This window comes from Schistocerca piceifrons, chromosome 1, assembly GCF_021461385.2.
Source record: "Schistocerca piceifrons isolate TAMUIC-IGC-003096 chromosome 1, iqSchPice1.1, whole genome shotgun sequence".
Classification (NCBI taxonomy): Eukaryota; Metazoa; Arthropoda; class Insecta; order Orthoptera; family Acrididae; genus Schistocerca; species Schistocerca piceifrons.
The window spans coordinates 826,876,591-826,888,816 of record NC_060138.1 but is presented as its reverse complement, the minus strand read 5'-3'; positions in this window follow the sequence as shown (position 1 = coordinate 826,888,816).

Here is a 12,226-nt window from a genome sequence, read left to right as displayed (position 1 = left end):
ACTGTGTACAGAGACCAGGACCGCCCTCTTTGTCGTACACAGAGGTGCTGGATCTCACCTCTCCTTGGCTGCTGAGTTGACCACCGTCCCCGTCGATTCAGGGCATGGTTTGCATGCCATCACCATCGTCAGCTGTGTGCTCCCCACATTGCTGTCCTCCACGTTCCTTGTCAGCTCGAGTGTGGTGTGCCAGGTGTCGTAGCTTCATCTCCCTCTTGCTCAGTTACGCCACCTTAACACACTAAGAAAACTAATTTCAGTACACGGAAAGTGCTCATGTTTAACCATCAGTACCATACTTTTTTTTTTTTACATTTGATTGAAGACAATGAAATTGTCTCATTACAACAGGAATGATTTTCTTGTTTGTAAATCAACTTCAGGATCAATTAAAATAGGTATGTAACACAACTTTTTTATACATAAACATAAAAAATGTACAAGACAACTTGCTTCACAGTCATTCACACTCACACAATCAAGGGACAGGGAACGAAGATTATCTGGACAGGATCCCATCACCATGTCTAACTACCAATTCCTACGACTAACACGGTGTCGGCCAACTATTTACTACTTTCTATCTCTAATCTTGTTTTTTCTTCTGAAGTCCCTAAGTGGCAGGCGTCCCTCTTATTGTGCCTGCGAACATGTATAAAACACAACAAACTTAGACATGTGTCAGTCTTACCAAGATTTTTGTTGGAAGTTTGGGTAGCGTCCTTTATCGTGTTCTATTGCGACACTTCTTCTCTCCTCTATTTTCTTCCTGTTTTCTCCTTTTGTCACGAATTGTTTCATAAGGCCTGTGAACATGTTTCGGATTAGCAACGTCACAATGGCACAACACAAATATAGCTCAGTCCTCACGCTCGCAGTTGTTACACTATCTTGGTGTCAACAAGTATTTCTGGCGTATTAATATTGCTGTTCGCTCTGTAGATGATTACATCCGGTTCATTTTAACATGTACTGGGTGCGCTAATTCACGCAACTGCGCATAGCTGTCCACCTCATACGTATTCAGGGGCATACGAGATGCGTCGGTGCGTCCTCGTAACGACCTACGGGACTGGCCACCTTAAATATGTTCTCCAATGACGGAGATACAATTACGGAGAATCTTCCTGTAACTTACAGAGTCCCCAATCTATCTTTTTCTAGGGGTACGCCCAGAAATACTTGTTTCCATTCTTTGATCATGTGTTTTTCACGAAATAATCTAGTGCACTTCACTTTCACAACATCGAGAGGCGAGATATTATTATTAATAATAAAAACACAAAATATAGGCACGTATAAACGAGACATTCTACCACTAAGATCAGTACATACACAAACACTTTAACAAAAGTCCTTATTCTAAGCCTATATTTTCAAAGTCTGCAGTTTATCATTCCACAAATGCCTTTACATGTGCTATCGGACGCACTCCCAGTGATTTCCCTGTTTTTGTGGATTCTACTTCCAATGCGTTGGCGTGTGCTATTCTCCGCACGCGCACAGGCCCATACGCGGCGAAGAATTCGTGGTACAACATCCTTTGCTTGTTTGACAGCCGGTGTGTCTTAATGAGTACCTTTTTTTCGAGCTGCCATTACTCTTATCTTCATTGTGGCCGTTGTAGTTCGGTACTGGCCTACTATCCCACTGGCGTCCAATATTGCGACGGTTGTTATTTTGTTCACGCTGTCGGCGTTTCTCCCGCGCCTGTTCCTCTTGAAATGAGAATTCCAGTTCGCGCAAAATGCCCTTAAATACCTCAATATCGCTCCCACAACGACCGCCAAGTGATTGTTGATACGAGATGGGATGTTTCATGTAGCATAATCTGATGATTTCCGCACCGCTACATGGGTTGTCTAGGTACTGGTTCCCTTTTGTCATATTTTCAAAAAATTTGACCGGACTCCGGTACCCTGCCCCTCCCATATCTCTGGACATCATAAATTCTTGTTTGATCCTTTCTTGGGTTTCTTTAGACCAATACTTGCCCAAGAAGGCATTTTTGAATTCTTCGAACGAGACGCTCGTCTTCGCTACATTTCTCATGTACTTGGTTCAAATGGCTCTGAGCACTATGGGACTTAACATCTATGGTCATCAGTCCCCTAGAACTCAGAACTACTTAAACCTAACTAACCTAAGGACATCACACAACACCCAGTCATCACGTGGCAGAGAAAATCCCTGACCCCGCCGGGCATCGAACCCGGGAACCCGGGCGCGGGAAGCGAGAACGCTACCGCACGACCACGAGCTGCGGACTCTCATGTACTCAGCGGTCGCGCCCTCCATATGGGAGTACACAAAATCCACCTGGTACGTCAATGGCCAGTGTGGGGGCAAAGATAACTCGAATTGTCCCATAAAAGTTTTTGGATGCAAGCTATTACCTTCGTCCTTGTAGTGGTGGAACTTTCGGACTGATATAAAATGCTTGTAGTCAAACCAGACATCATTCCAGTTCTCATTTCGCCCGTTCTTAACGATTCGTATGAACTTCGGGACGTGGACTAATTCGTTCCAACACGCTATCGTCATCTCTCCCCCTCTGTATGTTCGACAGTTGTTCGGTACATCTAATCAGCCGACAGCAATTGTGCACGCTGGACTGCTGCGCGCCATCCGTGTTTACCTCGGTCATTGCCTCAGAGCTGTGAATCAAGGCGTGGCTCCCGTTGCTTATAGTGTCAACTTTGTCACACCGTGAAGCGGTTATCTGTGTTCCGGCAAGTGACGGTTCAGTCGACGCAGTAATTACACCCATCTCCTTTCCTGATGTCTCTGTAATGAGACGTTGTACCTCGTCCTCTAAATTTCTTTTCAATATCACCACCTCCTCTTTCAACATCTCGTTAGGCCCTATGTCCTGTTGCTCTTCTTGCTTTTCTTCGACACGTTTTATCCGGATTTGTAGCCTTGATAACATGACCTTTCCTACTTTTGCCGTGCTTTTCGTGGAGTCCCGAGTTTCTCTCGCGATTTTCCTTGCACCCTTCGCAATTAATTTGGCTTCAATTGCTGTTCGTTTGATGATGGCAATCTCTTTCCCTATTTTGACGCCGAGATTCTTTGCCTCCTCTTTTACTTCCCTATCAACCTCTGTGAGCCTAAAGTTCAGCTCCGAATTCGCCTTTTTAATTTCGGCCTTAGGGTTGGCGCTCTGCTCTAAGTTCACCGTTTGCATCTGTTGCAACAGGTCCGTAATAATTTTGAGAGTAGCCGCATTTTGATCCTCGTTCTTTTGTGGTTGAAAATGCGACTCTCTCCTCTGTTCTGAGGAACCCTTCGATATCTAGACAAGTACCGTCTCCGCGCCCCCGTCGGATCACTTGTGAATGAATCGTTTGATAATGGTCGGACACCATTTTGTTCCAACACACTCTGGCTTCTTAGGCTGGATCTTCCATACTTGTGGATTAATCCTGTACTCCCTCCGTCCCCCGAGCTCTCAGTATCACTGCCTGAATCAACGTCCTTGCTATTCAGCGGACTAAACCGGTCGTGAGACCCAGTTTCACGAAGTTCCAACTCGCGTTCGTCACGCTCATCGGTAGAGCTTTCCCTACTATCAATCATGTTCTCCCGAGTAACAATCTGATTATATTCTGCCGTTGTCTTGGCTTTTCCCCTCGTTATCATTTGCACTTCTATGTTACGCGAAAACTCAAAACCCAGGTACCCCTTACACTCAATAATTAGATAACGCAAAACATATATCAGGACACAAATTGATACACTGGGTGTGAGCAGTGTCCCGACAAACAGTTCATAAAGAATTCCCGCAAAAGGGCTAGTACCAATGATTGTGTTCTGTGTGCTCAGCTTCGGCTGATTACGGGACTGCACATCATAAGAACTCCAACAACTCACAAATACAATGCAGAGGCACCTATAAATGTCAATTTGAAAGGACAGCACATGAAGAAGACTATGTAACTTATTGTAACTAATGCTACCCGTTTTTCAATTAAAAATGGCTAAGCAATGGATCACGTGGAAAAATTTCCTTTTTCAAGACTACTTCCTAGCAAATCCCGAAGTATCGTATCCTGGCATGGGTCAGCCAAATGTAACCCCCCACCCATCACTTATCTGGTTTTGGCGTGTGTTCATCTCAGCTAATTGACTAACAGATCAACAGAGAGTGCAAAACTACCGCAATATCGGATAACGCAAAGAAGGTAATAAGGCCCTGTGACTCCTGATTGAACTGCGGTGGCAGTGTTGACATTAATTGATTCAGAATTGATCCCTTTTAATTAAAAAGAGGTGCACATTGATGTTATATTCAGCTATTGAACACCAGATGCAAATGTTGAACATAAAATTAATTAAGAAAGTGACTTGGGATTCCAACTTCTTGATTGAAAACAGATGCAGTCGATCAGCTCAAATTTATTTTAACTCACGACCTTCAGTCATCACATTACATGACTCTCCCAACAGGCAGTGGGAAAAAATTGCGTTTACGTGGAGTAAAACGCGATTGGGACTGCAACTGCTGTGTTCGGATGCAGGCTGAGTTGGCATCCCTTCGCTCCCAGCATCAGGCAGTGTCGACTTTGGTCACACAGCTTGAGGCTGTTGCCAATGGGCATCACTCGGGGACGGCCAGCTCGTTCCACGCATCCCCCGATCGGACTACGACTGTGGCTGCCCGGGATACTGCCCACATTGAGGCTGATCCCTCACATGTGGTAGAGTGGGAGGTCGTCTCGAGGTGTGGCAGGGGGCGAAAGACATTCCGGAGGGCTGAACGGAAAGCCTCTCCAGTTTGTCTGACGAACCGGTTTCAGGCTCTGTCTCAGGCTGATACTGATCTTCGGCCGGACATGGCTGCATGTCCTGTTCCAGAGGTTTTCCCTCAGTCTGGAAGATCCGGGCGGTCGCAGAGGATGGGCTTACTGGTAGTTGGGAGCTCCAATGTCAGGCGCGTAATGGGGCCCCTTAGGGATATGGCAGCAAGAGAGGGGAAGAAAACCAATGTGCACTCCGTGTGCATACCGGGGGGAGTCATTCCAGATGTGGAAAGGGTCCTTCCGGATGCCATGAAGGGTACAGGGTGCACCCATCTGCAGGTGGTCGCTCATGTCGGCAACAATGATGTGTGTCGCTATGGATCGCAGGAAATCCTCTCTGGCTTCCGGCGGCTATCTGATTTGGTGAAGACTGCCAGTCTCGCTAGCGGGATGAAAGCAGAGCTCACCATCTGCAGCATCGTTGACAGGACTGACTGCGGACCTTTGGTACAGAGCCGAGTGGAGGGTCTGAATCAGAGGCTGAGACGGTTCTGCGACCGTGTGGGCTGCAGATTCGTCGACTTGCGCCATAGGGTGGTGGGGTTTCGGGTTCCGCTGGATAGGTCAGGAGTCCACTACACGCAGCAAGCGGCTACACGGGTAGCAGGGGTTGTGTGGCGTGGACTGGGCGGTTTTTTAGGTTAGATGGCCTCGGGCAAGTACAGAAAGGGCAACAGCCTCAAAGGGTGCAGGGCAAAGTCAGGACATGCGGGGACCAAGCAGCAATCGGTATTGTAATTGTAAACTGTCGAAGCTGCATTGGTAAAGTACCGGAACTTCAAGCGCTGATAGAAAGCACCGAAGCTGAAATCGTTATAGGTACAGAAAGCTGGCTGAAGCCAGAGATAAATTCTTCCTAAATTTTTTAGAAAGGCACAGACGGTGTTTAGAAATGATAGATTGCATGCAACCGGTGGTGGCGTGTTTGTCGCTGTTAGTAGAAGTTTATCCTGTAGTGAGGTAGAAGTGGATAGTTCCTGAGAATTATTATGGGTGGAGGTTACACTCAACAACCGAGCTAGGTTAATAGTTGGCTCCTTTTACCGACCTCCCGACTCAGCAGCATTAGTGGCAGAACAACTGAGAGAAAATTTGGAATACATTTCACATAAATTTTCTCAGCATGTTATAGTCTTAGGTGGAGATTTCAATTTACCAGATATAGACTGGGACACTCAGATGTTTAGGACGGATGGTAGGGACAGAGCATCGAGTGACATTATACTGAGTGCACTATCCGAAAATTACCTCGAGCAGTTAAACAGAGAACCGACTCGTGGAGATAACATCTTGGAACTACTGATAACAAACAGACCCGAACTTTTCGACTCTGTAAGTGTAGAACAGGGAATCAGTGATCTTAAGGCCGTTGTAGCATCCCTGAATATGGAAGTTAATAGGAATATAAAAAAAGGGAGGAAGGTTTATCTGTTTAGCAAGAGCAATAGAAGGCAGATCAAAAATAAAATTTCTGTTCCGACACTGACAATGTCGAGTGTTTATGGAAAAAGTTCAAGGCAATCGTAAAATGCGTTTTAGACATGTACGTGCCGAGTAAAACTGTAAGGGACGGGAAAAACCCACCGTGGTTCAACAACAAAGTTAGGAAACTACTGCGAAAGCAAAGAGAGCTTCACTCCAAGATTAAACGCAGCCAAAACCTCTCAGACAAACAGAAGCTAAGCGATGTGAAAGTTAGCGTAAGGAGGTCTATGCATGAAGCGTTCAGTGAATTCGAAAGTAAAATTCTGTGTACCGACTTGACAGAAAATCCTAGGAAGTTCTGGTCTTACGTTAAATCAGTAAGTGGCTCGAAACAGCATATCCAGACACTCCGGGATGATGATGGCATTGAAACAGAGGATGACACGCTTAAAGCTGAAATACTAAACACCTTTTTCCAAAGCTGTTTCACAGAGGAAGACCGCAAGGCAGTTCCTTCTCTAAATCCTCGCACAAACGAAAAAATGGCTGACATCGAAATAAGTGTCCAAGGAATAGAAAAGCAACTGGAATTACTCAACAGGGGAAAGTCCACTGGACCTGACGGGATACCAATTCGATTCTACACAGAGTACGCAAAAGAACTTCCCCCCCTTCTAACAGCCGTGTACCGCAAGTCTCTAGAGGAACGGAAGGTTCCAAATGATTGGAAAAGAGCACAGGTAGTCTCAGTCTTCAAGAAGGGTCGTCGAGCAGATGCGCAGAACTATAGACCTATATCTCTGACGTCGATCTGTTGTAGAATTTTAGAACATGTTTTTTGCTCGCGTATCATGTCTTTTTTGGAAATCCAGAATCTACTCTGTAGAAATCAACATGGATTCCGGAAACAGCGATCGTGTGAGACCCAACTCGCTTTATTTGTTCATGAGACCCAGAAAATATTAGATACAGACTCCCAGGTAGATGCTATTTTCCTTGACTTCCGGAAGGCATTCGATACAGTTTCGCACTGTCGCCTGATAAACAAAGTAAGAGCCTACGGAATATCAGACCAGCTGTGTGGCTGGATTGAAGAGTTTTTAGCAAACAGAACACAGCATGTTATTATCAATGGAAAGACGTCTACAGACGTTAGGGTAACCTCTGGCGTGCCACAGGGAGTGTTATGGGACCATTGCTTTTCACAATATATGTAAATGACCTAGTAAATAGTGTCGGAAGTTCCATGCGGCTTTTCGTGGATGATGTTGTAGTATACAGAGAAATTGCAGCATTAGAAAATTGTAGCGAAATGCAGGAAGATCTGCAGCGGATAGGCACTTGGTGCAGGGAGTGGCAACTGACCCTTAACATAGATAAATGTAATGTATTGCGAATACATAGAAAGAAGGATCCTTTATTGTATGATTATATGATAGCGGAACAAACACTGGTAGCAATTACTTCTGTAAAATATCTGGGAATATGCGTGTGGAACGATTTGAAGTGGAATGATCACATAAAATTAATTGTTGGTAAAGCGGGTACCGGGTTGAGATTCATTGGGAGAGTCCTTAGAAAATGTAGTCCATCAACAAAGGAGGTGGCTTTCAAAACACTCGTTCGACCTATACTTGAGTATTGCTCATCAGTGTGGGATCCGTACCAGATCGGGTTGATGGAGAAGATCCAAAGAAGAGAGGCACGTTTCGTCACAGGGTTATTTGGTAACCGTGATAGTGTTACGGAGATGTTTAGCAAACTCAAGCAGCAGACTCTGCAAGAGAGGCGCTCTGCATCGTGGTGTAGCTTGCTCGCCAGGTTTCGAGAGGGTGCGTTTCTGGATGAGATATCGAATATATTGCTTCCCCCTACTTATACCTTCTGAGGAGATTAGGAATGTAAAATTAGAGAGATTCGAGCGCGCACGGAGGCTTTCAGACAGTCGTTCTTCCCACGAACCATATGCGACTGGAACAGAAAAGGGAGGTAATGACAGTGGCACGTAAAGTGCCCTCCGCCACACACCGTTGGGTGGCTTGCGGAGTATAAATGTAGATGTAGATGTAGAAATCAAAATTAATTCCTATCGACTGACCCAGGCATAATGCGAATTGTGAGAAGAATTCTACAATACACGGCCCATGAAACTCTCGTGGAAACTTTGCCGGCGTGATCCAACAAATTAATCAGTGGCCTAACTCAAGCCGGAGCAGGTGCAATATCACCGAATTCAGCATGGCGGGGTGGCGTCATTGTACAGACGTCGGCCGGTCGGCCGGCCTCGTGGTGCTGCAAGGCTGTGCTCATCAATTCACTCCAAGCTACCTTGCTCAGCACATAGCTGAATGAAAACTTTCTCCAAGCTGAATCGTTCCGTTTGCTAAGTCATAAACTGCAGAGATGCTCACTCTCTCTCAGGCAAACTGAGTACAGAACGCCACATCCACACTCTAGGCAAGTTGGGAACAAAAGATCTCCATGGAGACTTCTGCCAGTCCGCCCTTCGCCTAGGTTTCCCATCCAGCAAAATCACTTACGCCAATTGCAGCGCAAGTCGCGTTTATTATGCGTCGCTTCCCAGTGCCGACCAATGCCAGATCTGGGAAGTGAACAGATTCCATAAACTTCTGCTATTTAGCTCCTCCCAGGCCACCCATGAAGGTTAGCATCTGCATAGAACACCAATTTTTCCGAAATTGTGACTCCCAGGAGAGTACTTCAAATTCTTTGGTCCTACATTCCCATCAGAGGCCGGCGTATTTAAGTCTGTCGCTCTTCACCTGATTTACTTCAGACTCTGTGAACCATGAACCCAGCGTTAAGTTGCTATATTCATGAACACGCATATTTCGGCCTGTGTTGACTGCTACACTGTAGCTTTGCGCGGCTTTCTCACACGTTTCACTGAAAACAAGACGACGGAAATTTATCAGCAGGTGTACAAGTTCTCTGTCTGCTTCCCGGTACACCAGCATGGGGTCAACCACCCTCTCACTGTCACTCATCTTAAGGCAGCTGGTGGCCGCACCCCATTGTCAGAGTTTGAGCCGCCCTAAGCTGCCTATTGTCGCTTCCCTTTGCACCTCCCAAGCCACACGCCACTACCGGCCGTGTTCAACTCTGAATACTTCAGTGGGATAAACTAGCCTCCAGTAAATCGACGCATTTCCACAGAGTTTTCATGTCACGTGAATTACTTTAAAATCATCACCCAACATTAATTATTCCAATATGTCCATGCATTGTGCCTTGTCAGTCATTTTTGTTCAGCCCTACTGTTCGCTCAACATGAGTTCGGTGATCTTTAAGGACTTCATGTAAGGGGCATAGTTCTTGCCATCTTGGAAACCATACGGTAAAGCTGCATGCCCTGGGGAAAAATTATAGCTGTAGTTTCTCCATGCTTTCAGCCGTTCGCAGTACCAGCACAGCAAGGCCGTTTTGGTTAATGTTACAAGGCCAGATCAGCCAACCATCCAGACTGTTGCCTTTGCAACTACTGAAAATGCTGCTGCCCCTCTTCAGGAACCACACGTTCGTCTGGCCTCTCAACAGATACCCCTCCATTTTGGTTGCACTTATGGTACGGCTATCTGTATCGCTGAGGCACTCAAGCCTCCCCACCAGCGGCAAGGTACATGGTTCTATAGATATATTTTCAACACAATCGACGACGCGAGTGACGTGTTTGGTGCTCATTTGGCGACACAAGGATGGCGATTGCATGTGGGGGTGGGTGTTGGGTACGTAGTGCAGTGGTCGCTTTCTCGTGGAGGAAGTGAGGGCGGGGACGTTAAGTTCAAAAGAGGCGAAGAAGACAGAGATAATGCTAAATACAGGCGTCGCGCAAAGTCGACCTCGCCATGAAATTTGACATACGTTGCTGTGGGAGAATCGTCCCAGCAGAGGAATGACCAGCGGTTTCCGTGGTGGAACAGGTTTCTTCTAGATGGACTGTGTTAGAGAGGAGACGTTTCGGAGAGTGTTTCTGTCGATTCTACCAACAACGAGCCCGTTCGCGATTGACAAAAGGACCGGTTCTACTCGTCATCAGCGATTTCATCCAAATTTGTGGTAAGTGCAGAGCTTGGCCAGAAATGAAATTGTGGAACTGGGAGCATCAGACGAAGAAGCGTTTGGATAAGAATAGCATTTCTGGCTTGGGACGAGCAAGGCAGCAGTCATTTATATTACCGTAGGTACCAAGCACTCAGAGAGCGACGGGCGCCACGAAAGAGAACAGAATGTGAGGTTTTCATATGTTTTGCGCCATTGTAAATATTTCTCAATTAGTGTACATGGACAAAGCTGCATGAGCGCATTGCGCAGGTGGTGGATAAGATCTTTGACTTAATGTTTAATGTAATCTGTAGCGGTCTTGGTCGCCAGTCAGTCGTGCAACACTGGGGCATCCTTGTTAGAGCCATAGCAGCGAGCAATAGAGTTTTAGAGAAGAAGATTAGGCATTTGTGAGTCTGAGAAAATTTATCTGGAATATTTTATTACGGAGATGAAAATTTGTTTATAAAGCTATTTTATTGATAACACTCATGGAGAAGATTTTTGGAGGCATATTCCAAGGTAAACCATGTGCGCACGAGAATGAAAAGTTTTGTTCGTCAAAACTATCAATTGAAGGAAATCTTTGTCGCTCAGAAAATTAACAATATTCATGATTTATGTTAATACGACCTCTTTGTTTTCATTGTGTCACAAATGACGCAGTCTGTTAAAATGTCTGTTAATGTTAGCGTCTTCTCACGTTTAACAGACTTTTTTGGACAATAGTCAAATTTTAAATATTCAAGAATTGATTTATTTCAAGTAAAACAATCCTCCAACTAATGCAATACAGAGAGCGCCAATACTGCCAGCTACATGAAAGATTCTAACTACTGGAGGCACTAACTACTGATGGGCACAGTTAGCAAATGAAAGATTTTGATAGAGAACAAACAATGTATTTACCTTAATAGTGTTCAAAATTCATAAAATATATATATATCAGTTCATGACAACCAGTCTTTCAAATTTCCTTTTTCTGACGGACACACGTCCAGATCGTCCGCTCTCAAAACTCGGCCATCTCTCTCCCCACATCCACCACTGCTGGTGACTCATCTCCATCTGCACAACGCTACGTGCTGTTCACATCCAACTGCCCTACACTACAATAGCAAATATTCCAACAATGAGTCCAACCAGCCACAGACTGCACACAGCACAGTCAGTGATTTTCATACAGAACACTACGTGGTGTTACCAACGTAAAAACCTAAACAGCCTACTTACAACTCGTGGACGATGTAAGTCCAGTCCTTTCTTGGAAATTTATTTGCAATCCGAAATTTTCTTTCTTCTTTCCTTTTCATGTCTTTTATGAAAATATTAATAAATACAATATACTCAGCTTTATTTCAGTTTATTTGCTGTGTAAGTAACGTAAAATTGAAAATATTGTTACGGTAATGAGAATCGAACCAACCACTTTCGCAGTGCCTTGTTGATCCTGGCTTGGGTCCTGACTTAGTAGGGTCTGCGATACAGTCGAACTCTATCATCAGCTCTTATCGATTAAAATCGGATCTCATCTGACCAGGCCACGGTTTTCCAGTGGTCTAGGGCTCAATGGGCATGCTCAAAAGCCTATGAGAGGCGCTGCAGGAGATGATGTGTTGATAGTAAATTCACTCGCGTTGGTCTGATATCATAGCCCATTAACGCCTAATTTCGCCGCACTGTTCTAACGGGTACGTTCGTTCTACGTTTCACACTGATTTCTGCACTTGTTTCACGTGGTGTTGCTTGTCCGTTAGCACTGACAACTCTACGCAAAAGCCGCAGCTCTCGGCGGTAAAGGCCGTCGACCACTGTGTTGTCCATTGTGAGAGGTAATGCATGAAATTTGGTATTCTCAGCACACTCTTGACACTGTGGATCTCGGACTACTGAATTCCCTAAGGATTTTCGAAATGGAATGTCGCATGCTTCTA